General features: G+C 32.7%; 1 non-coding gene across 1 annotated transcript; it reads right to left on the bottom strand.

Annotated features, from left to right (window-relative positions):
* Positions 1-1,314: 1,314 nt before the first annotated feature.
* Positions 1,315-1,396, bottom strand: Trnal-aag. Its single transcript has one exon. It is a non-coding gene; the product is annotated as a tRNA-Leu (tRNA).
* Positions 1,397-6,339: the final 4,943 nt, after the last annotated feature.

The following is a 6,339-nucleotide window of genomic DNA, read 5'->3' as shown; positions in this document are numbered from 1 at the left end:
TGAGTCGTGATGCGTAGGTCTTGTAGGTAGCTAGGAAATGGAAGACTGTACAGATTAGCTTGCGCAGTTGCGACATAAAGTTTTAACATTTCATACAGAATAGTATACACTCTGTATAAAAACAAATTTTGAGGTCCGTATGGTTTGTCTAACTCGGATATGATGGTGTTTAATTAACTCATTGAATAACAACGCGTGAGACTTACAGATGTATAGGTAAACATTTCTGCTCTGTGCCTACCGTAACTACAATTTATTAAAGTATCAAAAAAACCAAAAGCTCTGTGTTCATATTACTCTGTATAAAAACCAATTTTCGCGTCCGTGTGGTTTGTCTAACTCGGTAGTATTCTCACGTGGTGAAATTAAATGGTAATTAAATTATTGTGTTACGCACCAATTAGTGGAACCAATTAACAGGGCTCTCTCCGTCACTTACTCCATACAATCGTAGTTCCAATTTCATTTGAATATTAAGCAACCAAAGTCCATGAAATTTTGCAGACATATTCTAGAAACTAATATCTATATCTGTGGTTTTCCAGATTTCTGTTAAAATATTCGTTTTCAAAGTTACGCGGTCTTAAAAATTTTCATACAAATCCTTGAGCCCCTGTAATTTTAAAACTACATATTATTAGAAAAATCTAAAACACCACAGACACAGATATTAGTTTCTAGAATATGTCTGCAAAATTTCATGGACTTGGTTGCTTAATATTCAAATGAAATTGGAACTACGTTTGTATGGAGCGAGTGACGGAGAGACCCCTCTTAACCGGAATAATGTTGAACCCGGGGTGACATTGCCTGATAGCAAGTATTATTATACATATAAAGTATCTAGGTGTCATAAAATATTTGCTTTCATCAATATCAGCCATATCTTTGTTTGTTTATTTATCGAAGACCCAAGCAAGTGGACGGTATTTGTTTGTTTTGCCTGTTAAAATACTATTATAATAATAATTTAAACAAGCTTAAGACAACATAAATTTCTAACTTTTAACCTCTAGAGGTTGAACTTTCAAAAATCCTTTCTTCAGCGGATCTCTGCGTCAAAATAGCTATCTGCATACCAAACAACCCGATGTGTCCAGTAATTAGAGCTGTGCGTTGATTGATCAGTCAGTCAGGCATTTAGTCAGTCACCTTTCCTGTTCTATATATTTAAAAGATACATTAGTATAACTATTTCGCCTTTGACTGTTTGAAATTTTTGAAAAACATCTGAGTATAATATTAGTTAGTATTTTTTAATTTAGACAAAAATATAGCTACTTTAAGTAAATTAGAAATAACAAGGCAAAAATTTGGCAGCGGTGGGATTCGAACCCACGCCTCCGAAGAGACTGGTGCCTTAAACCAGCGCCTTAGACCGCTCGGCCACGCTACCATGTATTGCGTGCTTTGAAAATAATAAACAATTCTTTTTCTACGCACTATTTACTCTATTATAATACTGAGAAATAATATCGAAGCTTTATAAATTAACAAATAATACAAAAAAAAATCTACGAGAAATTTCAAAATGCGAAATAAACAACTCCAACAAGTGTAAATTAAAAATAACACCCCCGACAAGTAAAAATTACAGTAACTAGAAAAGAGCTGATAACTTTCAAACGGCTGAACCGATTTTCTTGGATTATAGCTAAGAACGCTCTCGATCAAGCCACCTTTCAAACAAAAAAACTAAATTAAAATCGGTTCATTGGTTTAGGAGCTACGATGTCTCAGACAGATACACAGTTACACACGTCAAACTTAAAACACCCCTCTTTTTGGGTCGGGGTTAAAAATTACTCGGAAATTGTTAGTAAAATGATTTGATGTTTGGTTCTAAGAATAGTATTTCATGGAACATAACAAAAAATGGGAGAAGTTTGCCGTTTCTCCTTGAGAAAAAGGTTCTCTCTCAAGGGAGGACGGTATATGAAACTTTTCGCTTTGACATGCTACTGAGCCAATGGGTCTGATTAAGGGAAGTTTGGCACTTCTTTCTGATTTCTGGTACCTGAAGTTTGACTTATCGTGGCTCTGAACTTAGATTATTAGATGTCTTACTTCCGAATTTTTAAAATTTTATTACAATTTAAAGAGATTTTAACATACGTGCATTCAATAATATTAACATTAATTAACACAGAAAAAGACTGTACTGTATTATTTTTAAGTGCTCGTGAACATGCTGGTAGGCGTATCGTAAAATAGTAAATAAATATAGTATATATAGCACACTTATATTAAAACTGTTTCAACTCAAAAATACTTTCCTAAAAATTAAGAAAAACTGTTTTTAATAATCTATCTTTAGAAGTAAATTAAAAAAATAATAATTAAAAACTATGTTTGTGTTTTGAATAGATAAAGTATAATTACCTGCTATAATTTTATTCGAATATAGATAATCGAGATAAGGGTCACAAAATAAGGTTATATCAAAAAACGAGTTTTCGGATATGTCACTTAATTTTTGATGACTTATAGAATTATTAAGGTTTCAGGATCAGACATTAAATCATTACCGTCTGGCCTTCTCGGGACCGTTAATATCCTCTCCTAGACGTGTTACTCGATGGACCATAACAATGAAAACTTCTAGTCTAATCTATTTTCCCTGAATAGGATAATGGATATTGAAGGGTTTGAAGATTTGTGAGTTTTCTATTTAGGTAGTTTTACCTATAATTAGGGTTCCGTACCTCAAAAGGAAAAATGGAACCCTTATAGGATCACTTTGTTGTCTGTCTGTCTGTCTGTCCGTCTGTCCGTCCGTCCGTCCGTCGTGTCTGTCAAGAAAACCTATAGGGTACTTCCCGTTGACCTAGAATCATGAAATATGGCAGGTAGGTAGCTCTTATAGCACAAGTAAAGGAATAAATCCGAAAACCGTGAATTTTTAGTTACATCATTAAAAAAAAATTAAAATGTGTTTAAATTTTCAAAGTAAGATAACTAGTAACTACACTTGGCCGGTTTTTTAAACATATATCCACGCGGACGAAGTCGCGGGGATCATCTAGTAGCTTATACAATAAAAATATCAAAATAGAGATTCAAATAGCAATAAATTAGAGTCAATATCATCAATTTGAGACGTGTGCCTTTACGATGTCTGGTCACATTTACGAGAGCATTTGATTTTATGAATATCTATAAAATTTTGAACATTTTGAAATCTGCATATATTTTAACGATTGTAATAACAAGACATCAGAGTATATGCGTAGGCATATTTGAATATGCAAATGCAAAATTTTATGATTACCTCGGTTTAACCAGGAGGCTTAGACATTCACTCAGACGCACGTAAAACTTTTGGTTGACTTTAGTAGAGCGTCACTTCTTTTTGTAGGGTTCCGTACCGATTTTAGGGTTCCGTACCTCAAAAGGATAAAATGGAACCCTTATAGGATCACTTTGTTGTCTGTCTGTCTGTCTGTCTGTCCGTCCGTCCGTTCGTCATGTGTGTCAAGAAACCTATAGGGTACTTCCCGTTGACCTAGAATCATGAAAGGCAGGTAGGTAGGCCTTATAGCACAAGTACAGGAATAAATCTGAAAACCGCGAATATGTAGTCACATCATTTAAAAAAATAATTAAAATAAGTGTGTTTCAATTTTCAAAGTAAGATAACTATACCAAGTTGGGTATCATATGAAAGGGCTTTAGCTGTACATTCTTAAACAGATTTTTATTTATTTTTATGCATAATAGTTTTTGATTTATCGTGCAAAATGTTGGAAAAATACCTGAGTACGGAATCCTCAGTGCACGAGTCTGACTCGCACTTGGCCGGTTTTTTTACCGATTTGACCGATTTTTACTCTCATGTGTTTCTGTCTTCTGTCTTCTTCATCACCAACATAATATGAACGTAACATATCTATGGAATCATGTATCATTTGAGTATACCCTGTTTAATAAATTGGTAACTTTGCATAAATTAAAATCATTAACTGAAGGTAACAAGAACGAGGGACCGCAGGCTACTGAAAACTGAAACTCGACCCAAATGTTGGAACACAAAACGTTATAATTATACCTACCGTGAAAACTTACACAAAGCTTTTTGTAACGAATCCTTAAAATATATTTTATTAACTTCAATCTAACTATTGTTTATATATTTTGTATATTTATATATTTTTGTATGTTTATATAATATATTGTTGTTGATATTGATGTAAATGACATCATTATAAAAATATATGTATTACTGAAACTACAATTCAAATTGTATAAGAATTTCAAAATTCAATATGTACAACGCAATCTCAGCAGGTCTGATTGCAGCCAAGCGCTAGTCTATAAATTTTTAACCCCCGACCCAAAAAGAGGGGTGTTATAAGTTTGGCCTGTGTATCTGTCTGTGGCATCGTAGCTCCTAAACTAATGAACTGATTTTAATTTAGTTTTTTTTTGTTTGAAAGGTGGCTTGATCGAGTGTTCTTAGCTATAATCCAAGAAAATCGGTTCAGCCGTTTGAAAGTTATCAGCTCTTTCCTAATTACTGTAACCATCACTTGTCGAGGGTGTTATAAATTTTTAATTTACTCTTGTACTTTAACATTATTAAATTATGGTTAAGTCTAACTAACCACGATGAAGCATTTATGTATTTTTTTGGTTCTGCTTTTATAGCAAACGGAACAAAATAAAGTCTAAACGACACCTTGTCACAAATGTGAGACACTTTATTTAAGAATCCACATATTATAATCAATAGTGAAAAATTTTCTTACATCCGTAAAATTCTCATTTTCCTACCAATATTTCACGCAACGGGTAGATAATATACATGTTTTTACAAATTAAATAACTATGGGAACTGACAAAGACAACAAAAACGAATAGCGTAAAAAGAAAAACAAAAGGAAACGAAATATAGCAGGTTCTCTTCATATCCACAAACGTATGAAACCTGTTTAATTTTCAACTCTGTACAAAAGTAATCCAACACTACATTGTTAGTTACAGTGGAGAGCATTTCCACGTTTTCCATTCGAAAACAAAGGAAATAGCCTAAGAGACGTGTAATTTATTTATTTTTACGTAAAAAAAATAACTAAGTATCTGAGTTTTCCTCTTTGAAAACATAGTTTTCAAATAAATAATTATTTATCTTGGCAACGTCCATCTTGGCAGCAACCGGTGACCCCGCCGTACAAACGAAGGAAGCACAACTATCGACCAAATCTCTGTAATTACACGTCACGCACACAAACTCAACATAAATTCTACGAAACTGGCCACTTAACACCTTCCGATACGCATTTGACACAACGTAGTGATTATATTTTTTTGTTTGACACTTCAATGAAATAATTTAATTTTAAATCGTATCGTAATCGTGCTGTGCAAATTACACAACTTCAAATTGAAGTCTAGGGTTGTCAGAAAATAAATGGGGTAATTTTGCCTAAAAATGAGCAATTTTTTTTTTTCATTATATTTAGACAAATTTATATTTTATTTTTGATGACAATCATAATATAATTAAGCGAAAAGGGCTGTTTTGTTAATTAAAAGATTTTAAATTGATATTGAAATTTAACTAAAACAAAACTTATTACTAAATTGTAGTACATTTAATATACCAGTCTCCGTCATAATAGCTGCATGCCAAATTTATCATGAAGTACCTAGGTACCTACGTAATTTATCATGAAGTACCTACGTAAGTAGGTACCTAGGTACCATGTTGTCTTCTATGTTTTTTGTAAATGTATATGTTTGTGTGTGCAATAAAGAAATAAATAAATAGGTAATCAAAATCTTACTACATTAATAATATTATTTAGTTATAGTTAGTCCATGATAGGTAGTAGGCACCCACCAAAACAACCTTAGCGACGAACGGAGGACTCGTCACGCGTGATGTGGTCAAAGATGGGACGCTATACGGATAGCTAGAATATTTATCTTTATTTAGATATTTTTTTAAGGTCATAAATGTCAAAAAACACAAGACAAATAAAATATGAACCCATTTTGAATAAATAACTTTGAATTTGGCTTATTTGGAATTTGAATTTGATCCATTGATTTGTAACTATCATAATAAAGACTAATCTAATGAGATCTCATTTATTAATAATAATCATCGTGAAAGGGAAAAATAGGGAAAAATAGGAAAATAGGCAAATTTTCATGTGTGAATGGTATCATTCCATAACGCACACATACTCATCAACTGACAGTTAGCCCTGCTTCATTTGACTTTTCGGAGCATACCATCCTGAGTATTTATTCATCCAAGCTTGGCAGCTGGACATTGTCAATTGACATAAAATTATGAACCTAACGGTCTGTTACAAAAAGGTTACAAAGTAA

Source organism: Maniola jurtina, chromosome 21 (assembly GCF_905333055.1).
Source record: "Maniola jurtina chromosome 21, ilManJurt1.1, whole genome shotgun sequence".
In the NCBI taxonomy this organism is placed as follows: Eukaryota; Metazoa; Arthropoda; class Insecta; order Lepidoptera; family Nymphalidae; genus Maniola; species Maniola jurtina.
This window is presented reverse-complemented; position numbering and strand designations above follow the sequence as displayed.